Genomic DNA, 10,982 nt, shown 5'->3' on the forward strand with positions numbered 1-10,982 from the left:
CTCTCACATGCTGATAAGATTTTAATTCAAAACTCATTCACCAATCAAATCCTTAAACATCTAAACAATGAAATAAAACAAGATCTAATATGAAATAACATGTTCCTCTCATCCTTTTAGAGTGAGCTCAATTCTCTTAAGAACAAGACAAATTATTCCATATACTACATTAAAGAAAATTAAATCTAAAACTACATAATGGAAAGAAAACTACATAATGGAAATATATGCAAAATGAAGCCTTATTCTATTCCATCATCAATTGGATACAATGCTCTAAGAGTCCTCTCCTTTGGAATGGAGGAGGTGCTCCTATTTATACAAAAACTAAGATAACAACCTCATAAATGTAGACTCACTATTCTCTCCTTTGACCCACATATTTCTCAACCAATGATGACACATAACCCTATGCTCCATGATCTCCTCCATGAAGCTTATCTTTTCAAATTCGAATTTGATCATTCATGGCCACATAAAGATGCCCTGGAAGCTTCCTTGGAACCTACACATGTCACCAAAACAACCCACTTTCCATATATAAAGTAAAATATATTATTTTCTAATATTTAATCAAGAATTTCTCTCAAAAATGCTTTAAAATAAACAATATTTGGAAAATACAAATGAGACCCATTAATGGTGAATAGTAGGGAAAATGGAGTGACAAGGTGATGAATAGTGAGCGAAATAATGGAAGCATAAGTGAAAAATGTATGGTAATGAGTGCCATTTTTGGAGCCCAACATACTCCCCAACTGAAGTTCTTGCATGTCCTCATGCAAGCTACTACAATGACTTATCTGATTTGATTCTTAAATGAGCTTCCTTTTACAAGATGTTTGGTTCTTATGTAACAAACATCTTTCAATCATGGACTTCCTTTCAACTTTGCACATCTTTGGATAACTTTTATTTGTTTGCAAAGCATTGACATATTTTAATGATTGGTTCTTGTGTTACAATCATTATTTACTTTGATCTCTTCTTAATGATTGGTTCTTGTGTTACAATCATTATTTACTTTGATCTTTTTTTAATGATTGGTTCTTGTGTTTACAATCATTATTTACTTTGTTGAGATCTCTTTTTAATGATTGGTTCTTGTGTTTTCAATCATTATTTACTTTGTTGAGATCAATCATATGCTCACCATTTTGTAGTAGTTTTTATTGTGGAAAGACTATGTGGGTTAAGATGTAATATGAATGAGGAAAAAGAATGAAGTGTGAAATTCCCCCCTCCCCAACTGATGGTTTTTGGCAATTTTAAATGAGAAAGGAAATAGTGAAATAGTGGAATATTTTTCAAATATCATCATTTTAGCATCTAAAAAGAATTTCAAGATTAAAGGTTAGAAAACATCATACCTTACTTACCTAAGGAAGTGGATGAATCATGCATGTTTAGCTGCCACAATTCTGATCTGAAGCTTCTTCTTCAAGTTGTGGATGAAAGATGAATCTGAGAAGTCTGCTGAACATGGCTGAAAGTTGTATCTGCTACTGGATGATGAATTTGATGAGTCTGTTGAATATGGTTGAAAATATATAAGGCTTGGAAGGTATACAAAATATAGAAGTTACATTTTCCTCCTAGCCTTATTTATTGACTTGTCCTCAAGTGAAATACAATGTATACAATGAATGGAAATACAATGAATGGAAATTGGCTTCATCTGCTACAAAATATGGGTCTTCAAGTCTTCAACACTCGATGGCACAAATCTTTCCATGTGAATAAATGTGTCGATGTCGAACATGGAAAGAAGTCATTGGATTACCGACCATTGATGAATGTCGTTAACCAATGCGAGGCAAGCTCACCGTTAATGTCAATGAGTGCCAAGGTGCCTAAGTACATCTTGCGAAGTGCGAATAGATGGGCTGATGTCGAGCCACTTGCAAGATCCAGCGATCAAGTGACATTGGTGTATTCCCATGATTGCTGGCGAGAGAGCCTGTCATTAAGGCATACAAGCCTCAAGGTACTGATAATGACTCTAGTCTTTATCCCAGATAAGGTGCTGAGGTCGATGGGTCAAGACTTGTTAGAAGGGAGGCCTTAAGGAATCCTCCATCATCTAACATGAGTATGAAATAATGATTTTGAAGGACCATAGATAGAAAATTTGCATTGAAGCAGGGTTTATTTGGAAGAAAAGGAAAATGGGGTGACTCAGCTTTGTAAGGGAGCTGAATGACTTTATTCATGGGTTACAGGTCAGTGAAAGAGACAGGAAAATGACTGTGAAGGAAAATGAACAATAGATCAAGGTTTTATTTGAAAACATGAAAAGGAAAATGGAATGGAAAATTTATTGACTAAAGAAGTGGGAATGCAATAAAGTTTTTATTTACTGAAAAGGAATAGAAATATAATGGCGAATGTGAAGGGAAATGAGGTGAATGTTTATTAACTAAAGAAGCATGGATGCAATGGAGATACTGGCATCTAAAAGGCTTGTAGTGATGGATACGATGACATTCTCCCCCTTGGCTTACCCAAAAGCATGTCCTCATGCTTGAAATGGGGTCTTTAAAAAGGCACTGTTTGCTTTTGCTCCTCTGTTTATCTTCCTCGAACCTGCAAAAACTTAGTACTTTTTCTGCAATAAAATGTAAGTTTATCATGATAGAGAGGTGATCAATCTCTCTATTTATGACATTTACAAAAAGAAACTGAGAATTGGTACTAATGAAACAAATTCTTGAAAGAAAAACCAAAAGAATTTTTACCTGTCTCGAAACTAGTGCCTCATTTTACCTGTTTTGTCTTGTCAGCAATTTCTTCAATCTTGAACTGTTTCAAACTATTTTGAAAGCTATCTCATTGTGTAGATCTCGCCAAGACCTTTCCAACGACGCTTGAATCGTCGAAATCCGATGTCGTATGAGAAAGTTGTGCTTATTTGAAATTTGGGTGAAACAGTGAAATGTGTCATAAGGTTTCTTAGTTGCAGGATTGCGCCCTTCCTGCACCTAAAAATTCTATCTATCTTCTTTGGCTAAGCCATGGCATAAGATTTTCCAGTTTTTGATGCCTTCAGATTTTATTCCTAGAGTTATGGACCTTTGCATATTGCGCACAATGTCATTTGTGATGTCTTGAAGAATCAAAATACTTGCTGCGTCTTCGCGCAGACTGATAAACTCTTTCATATTTTCATCTTGTTGTTTCAGCGGGAATAAAGCATCTAAAAAACTCTCTTTACAGGCTTTCGCCACTCTGACAAACTTTGCAATCTTTCAGTTTTTCAATAACATTTTTTTTCCTACAAAATAAGAACTTCTTTGCAGCCATAGAAAAATTCTGAATGCTGATATGCGTGGTATTTCCTCGTCTTTTCAGAAATTTGACATCAATGTCCTTAAGCCAGAAAGTTTCACAGTTAAATGTACGCAGACAAAACATTTGAAGTCTGATATTTCTCATTTTCTTTGCATGAATCATATGTTCCGTTAATTTAGGAAGACTGTGTAACTCATATGAAAGTATTGACCCTTCATAGTGAAGGGATTCATATACATGGCTTTGATCGTTTGCTGCTATGTCTTTTACCTTCTTTAGCAGTTGATTCTTTTCAGGGAACTCCTGTAGTGGCCACCCTCTATTTCCTGTTCTCCAAAAGGAGTTCAATTGCACATGAAATAAAATAGGATGCACGGCGAGCCCATATTGTCCTGCTTTTTCACGCATGTCTGCCTCAAGTAACAAATCCCCTTCCAGTTCTGCCATTTCTGCTGCCTTTTCAAAGTTCCCAGCTGCCTCTTCAATCCTCAGAAGTTCTTTAAAATAATCTCTCCTTGAGAGAAAGGATCTGATTACATCCAGTGATGGAAAAGCTTTCACAAATTTCATCATAGACTTAGTGTCTTTTTTCTGATGATAATGCGTTGCACATTTCTTAAGATAGTCAGTTTCAATTTCTACCGATTCACTGATTGTAATCCCTTGACTCGTGGCCCACTTAACTGATTTTCTTCATTGCTCAGATTGACTTCAGCTACATCGCCAATTCTAAAGACGGATATTATTCATGCCAGATTTCGAGATCTGCTCCGGATTTTCCAAACCGCCCAACCATAACGTACTAAACGACATCGCCAATTCTAAAGACGGATATTATTCATGCCGTATTTCCGCCTCATTCCCGAGATTTTCTCCGTGATTTTTATGAGGACTTAGTGGTTAATCCATTCGCTGGCTGGGCATTTGCTGTCATTGCCAACGCCTTCCACTCAACGTATTGATAAATAGTGAGGGGCCTCCGCCTAAAAAATTGAACGAACCCGCTGTTATGTCAACGGCGTGTTTGCTCATTAGTCTTATTGCGAGAAGTTTTATTCAATTAAAACCTAACAAAATGGATTTTCCGACTATTATGCCCCACGCATCCGCTACAATACGTCACACAGAAAATTTATGTAACCGTTTTGATCTGCCGATGCTATTAAGCAAACCACACCAACAATTGGCAATGCAAAATTCATTTTTTATTTGAAGGCTTGTTTTTTTGTTTTATTTGCGGGGTTCATTTTGATTGCAGGATTTCAAGTTGAGCCGAAGCTTAAAATGTCAAATTCGATCACCATTTTGCATCATACAATATTCATGTTTCATTTAATCGTTGGTTGATTTTTTATGGGATGGGAATTTGTTTATAGCTTGCTTTGCATTTGGGAGTTGAACGAAATATTATGAGTTTCGTTGAGTTAATTTTTCTCATGCATTTATTTCTTCCAAACACCAAAAATGACAATTTGTCATCTTGTTAATTTATATGAAATGGTTTTGTTTTCAATGTTTTATATGTTTTTGTTTGGTGTGTTTCTTTTTTAATGTTTTTTTGGTTTTGTTTTAATTGTTCTATTTAATTTGTTTATATATATATATATATATATGATTATTTTTTTAAATGGTTTTTTTTTAAATAAAGGTTTTATTTAGCAATTTAAAAATAAATAAATAAATTAACTAGGATTTTTTTTTTAATAAACAAAGAAAATATTTTTTTAAGAAGATTTGAGACGAGAAATTGAGATGGAGATCAAAATTTAGGCAATTTTTTTACAATGAATAGTCAATTTAGATCTCCTAGTCATTTTTCAGATTTATGAATTTTATTACAAAATTGCAAAGCTAACTTATTCAATTTCCTTTCTGATCTTCCAGGTCGCACAAGGCGCAAGAAGAGAGCATACTTCGGAGTTTTGTCAATTCTTTATACATTTGAAATTTTGAATTTGAAAAACATAGTAAGAAGAATTGATCTCAAACCTCAGATTTTAGCGCTCTAAACTCCACTTGTTTTCCTTCTTTGCAAATATCTTTTTGATTGTAGATCTTCCTGCCAATGGTTAGTGAATGAGGTGGCTCTTATTGCACCACCAAAATTCCAAGAAGTAAATGAAATCAAATCTTAAAATAAAAAACTAAAAAAAACTTTCCACACTTGGTTTTATTTTCCTATTCTATCCTACTCCCTTTTGAGAAAGAGATTTTTATTTTTATTTTCAAGTGTAGGAGTATTTCCAAAGAAGCCATTTATGGATCAAAGTCTCTTGTATGCTCACATCCAAATTTGAAAAATATACCTGAATGCCTGCAAGGATATGAGAGATCAATTTCACATTTGGATTAAATGTTAGGATTCGTTGAAGGATGGATGAATGATGTGGCCTAGTCACCTTTTGAAACCAATCTTCAAAGTAGTCCTCATTCTCTTGACTCTCCTCCAAATGCTTGATCATCATTCTAGATCTCCTATCCATAAATGGATTAGTTTTACACTTTTACAATGAAAATATTGATTGAAATATATGCATCCTATTTATCATGATTTATATATGCAGCTAAAAATGAGATTCAAAGCTAATGCCTATATATACTTCCCCATGTTACTAAGATCTTGCTGTCACCAAGTTATCCTTTCAACATGAGTAAGATTTTCCAAAGAAAAATATCAAAACTGAATTAAATTCCTAATGCCTAATCCCTTAGCACCATCCCCGGCAACGGCGCCAAAATGTTGGGCAATTTATTGGGCTTAAATTGCTGCATAAATTATCGACCAGGGAAACTCGTAAGCTTGTGATGATGCCAGCACAATATATGCAGGAGTAGGCAACTAACCTATGTCTAACTAAATTATTTACGATTCAATATAATATGCAAGGGAAGAGGCTCCTAACTTAAGGAGGTCCTGGTTGTCCTTCCCTACAGTATCATAGAGAAATCATTAATTACATAAAACTAAAACCTTGAAATGAAAACAAGAGAATGAACTTAGTTATTGTTTAGATTCAAGTAGAGAGAGAGACTAACTTAGTCTCTTGATTGTCCTCTCATGTACTAATCCAAACTAAACTAGGATTCATTCATAAGCATAGGAAATGAAATAACTTTGAAACATAAACACAAAAGAATGATTTTCAATTACCATATAAATCATTGGAGAGAGAGCCTAACTTAGACTCTTGGTATCTCCTCATATGATACTTGAAACATAAAAGCAAAAGAATGAATTTTAATTATCATGCAAATCAAATGGAGAGAGAGTCTAACTTAGACCCTTGGTTGTTCTCTCACATGCTGATAAAATTTTAATTCAAAACTCATTCACCAATCAAATCCTTAAACAACTAAACAATGAAATAAAACAAGATCTAATATGAAATAACATGTTCCTCTCATCCTTTTAGAGTGAGCTCAATTCTCTTAAGAACAAGACAAATTATTCCATATACTACATTAAAGAAAATTAAATCTAAAACTACATAATGGAAATATATGCAAAATGAAGCCTTATTCTATTCCATCATCAATTGGATACAATGCTCTAAGAGTCCTCTCCTTTGGAATGGAGGAGGTGCTCCTATTTATACAAAAATGAAGATTACAACCTCATAAATGTAGACTCACTATTCTCTCCTTTGACCCACATATTTCTCAACCAATGATGACACATAACCCTATGCTCCATGATCTCCTCCATGAAGCTTATCTTTTCAAATTCGAATTTGATCATTCATGGCCACATAAAGATGCCCTGGAAGCTTCCTTGGAACCTACACATGTCACCAAAACAACCCACTTTCCATATATAAAGTAAAATATATTATTTTCTAATATTTAATCAAGAATTTCTCTCAAAAATGCTTAAAAATAAACAATATTTGGAAAATATAAATGAGACCCATTAATGGTGAATAGTAGGGAAAATGGAGTGACAAGGTGATGAATAGTGAGCGAAATAATGGAAGCATAAGTGAAAAATGTATGGTAATGAGTGCCATTTTTGGAGCCCAACACACTGCCTGAACCATAGAATTTTCTCTTAAATATGATGTGATGGATGGTGGTTGATACCCATAAAGTGCCATAAATGGGGTCATTTTTGTTGCTGTATGGAAGGAAGTGTTATACCATCATTCAGCTAGAGGCAACCATTTGACCCATTGTGTCTATTTATCAGATACAAAGCAACGAAGATATCCTTCCAAACATTTGTTTATTACCTCAGTTTTCCCATCAGATTGAGGATGATAAGATGAGCTATGAGCTAACTAAATACCAAGACAAGAAAATAATTCTATCCAAAAATTTCCAGTGAAAATTGGATCTCTGTCACTTACAATAATCTTTGGGTTTCCATGTAGCTTTTGAATTGTTTTCATAAATGCAGTAGAAATTGTACTAGCTTTAAATGGATGTGATAATGCACAAAAGTGTGCATACTTGGTAAGTCTGTCATCTACCACCATGATGACACTCTTTCCCTCAGACTTGGGTAAACCTATGATAAAATCCATTGAAACCTCCTCCCAGCGTTGGCTTGGAATGGATAAAGGTTGTAATAGACATGGTGTCTTAATTGTTTCAACTTTATTTTGTTGGAAAACCAAACATTCCTCCACAAACTTTTGAATATATGATTTAAGGCCATCCCAAAAAAATTCCTTCTTAACCCTGTGGTAAGTTTTTAAATATCCTGAGTGCCCTCTTAAGGGAGAAGTGTACAATTCCATAAGAATCTTTTGTTTTAGCTGGGAATTCTTACAAAGGTATAAGCGATCTTTGTACCATAACGAATCATTTTGCCAGCTAAATGTATTAGACGTACTGGAATCTTGTTGTAACTTTTGAATAAGTGCCCACACTTCTTTGTCATTCTTTCATTCCTCCCTTGCTTCATTTATCCAATCTGGTTGGATAATAGAAATGGCACATAACAATGCTTCCACATCCTCATCCTTTCTTGAGAGTGCATCTGCCACCACATTTTTTTTCCCTTTTTTGTAGATGATTTCAAAGTCATAACCCAGCATCTTTGTGACCCACTTTTGTTGCTCTTTAGAGGATAATCTTTCTTCTAAAAAGTATTTAAGGTTGTCATGATCCATTTTTACCTTGAAGTGTCTTCCCATTAGGTAGGGTCGTCATTTCTTAAGTGCATGGAGTATTGCCAACATTTCCTTCTCATAAATAGCCTTGCTTAAAAACTTTCCCTTGATTGGACGACTTTCAAAAGAAATGGGTCTTTCATCTTGCATTAAAACAGCACCAATTCCATTTCCTGAAGCATCACATTCCACAATAAAGGTCTTTGTGAAGTCCGGTGTAGCTAAGACCGGTGCTTGGCACATTGCCTCTTTAAGATGTTCAAAGGCCTTTTTTTCTTCCGGAGTCCATGAAAATGCATCTTTCTTAAATAATGTTGTTAGAGGTGCTGCTATTCTCCCATAATTCTTAACAAACTTGCGATAATACCCTGTCAACCTGAGAAATCCTAGCAGATGCTTTATGGATGTGGGGATTTTCCATTCCTTAAGGGATTTAATTTTTCTAGGGTCTACCTTAATCCTTCATGAGATACAATATGACCCAAATATTCCACTTCATGGACTCCAAAGAAACATTTGGATCTTTTTGCATATAATTGTTTCTCTTTCAATATTTGTAGCACCCTATCAACATGTTCAACATGATCCTTCCAAGACTTGTTGTAGATTAGTATATCATCAAAAAATACTAACACAAATTTTCTAAGGAATGGTTTGAAAATTGAATTCATCAAACCTTGAAATGTTGAAGGTGCATTGGTAAGGCCAAAAGGCATGACCAAAAATTCATAATGACCCTCATGAGTTCTGAATGTTGTTTTCAGAATGTCTTCAATCTTCATTCTGATTTGATGATATCCTAAACGAAGATCCAATTTGGTGAAGTAAATTGATCCATGCAATTCATCCAGTAATTCATCAATGACAGGAATGGGGAACTTATCTTTAATAGTGAGCTTGTTGAGCTCCCTATAATCCGGACACATGTGCCATGATCCATCCTTCTTGTGCACCAATACAACTGGAGTAGAGAAAGAACTTTGACTCGGTTGAATTATACCAGCCTCGAGAATTTCTGCAACCATACGTTCAATTTCACTCTTTTGGACATAGGGATATCTGTACGGCCTGATGTTTGGAGGAACACTTCCTGGAATCAGATGAATAGCATGATCATGATCACGCATAGGTGGGAGACCTTTGGGAGTCTCAAATACCTTGGAATGATTGTCCAGGAGTTTTTGGAGATCTAGAGAAATAGATGATTCTGATGTGGAAATATCTAGCGAGCATAATTGTGCAATTACACCTCTTTGCTCCTTTTTAAGAAGCTTTGTCATACCATTAGAGCTGATTATCTTTCATGGTTTCCCTGCAATACCCCTTAATTCAACTTCCTTTCCTTCCGCAGAAAATTTCATGAAAAGTTCTTGAAAATTAAAGGCTATTGTACCCAGGGATTGTAGCCATTGGACTCCTAGTACAACATCAGCACCTCCCATTGGAATGGAAAGCATTGGGCTAGTCAATACATATTCTCCCATGGATAGCTTGATATTATGGCACTTTCTAGAGAAATTTATTGTTCCTCCATTTGCAATCATCACTTGACACTCTGGTGCTGGATATAGGAAGCAATTCAATTCTTTTTCTACCTTACAATGAATAAAATTGTGGGTGCTTCCTGAATCAATCAAAACTATTACCTTTTTCTTCTTGATTTGTCCTTCTATCTTGATGGTTTGAGGAGTGGTAATTCCCGCCAATGCATTACAAGATATGGTCGGATTTATTTGTTCTTCATCTAGGCTTTGTTCCTGGAGTATATCCTCTTCTTTTGACCTTTCTTGCTCCTTTTCTTCATCCTCTTCACAATCTATGTAGAATAATTTCTTCTCAACACACTTATGACCTTTAGTGTATTTGCTATCACAACTGTAACAAAGCCCTTTTGCTCTTTTTTCTTCCAATTTTTGTGGTGTCAACCTTATAGATTGTGGAAGATTAGGGGCAACAACACTTCCATCTTTATAGTTGTGAGTGGTATGCTTCCTGGTTGCCATAATTTTGCTTTCCATTTTTCTTGCTAACCTGAATGCCTTCTCTAATGAATCAGGTTCCCAAAGGCGAACATCATGTTGGATATTATCCTTTAAAGACCCTATGAACACATCAATCCTATGCTCCTCTGGAATATCTTTTACCCTTATGTTCAATTTTTGGAACTCCTCAATGTGCTCCATTATTGAACCCTTTTGTTTGAGACTTATCAATTAGCTAAAAAAAGTGTTGCTTTTTGTATCCTCATAATGTGCTATCAATTCTTCCGTAAAAATTGCCCAAGTGATAAATTTTTTACGAGAGCAAAGCCATTGATACCATACAAACTGATTTGGTTCCAAATATAAAGTTTCCATACGTACCTTTTGTGTGTTTTGCACATTATTGAGATCGAAGATATGCTCCATCTGTAATATCCATGTGGCAGGATCCTTGCCATCAAACTTCCTCATATCGATTTTTGGAATATGGTGAGTCTTCGACCCAACATTAGTGTCTATGGAATCATGATTAACATTTTTTTTATTCTCATCATGAGTTTCCTTTAGTACCCTTTCACCCTTAGTGCCCATTTCT

This window comes from Pinus tabuliformis, chromosome 1_2 (genome assembly GCF_031772625.1).
Source record: "Pinus tabuliformis cultivar Carrire ecotype Pingquan chromosome 1_2, CPIR1, whole genome shotgun sequence".
Taxonomy (NCBI): domain Eukaryota; kingdom Viridiplantae; phylum Streptophyta; class Pinopsida; order Pinales; family Pinaceae; genus Pinus; species Pinus tabuliformis.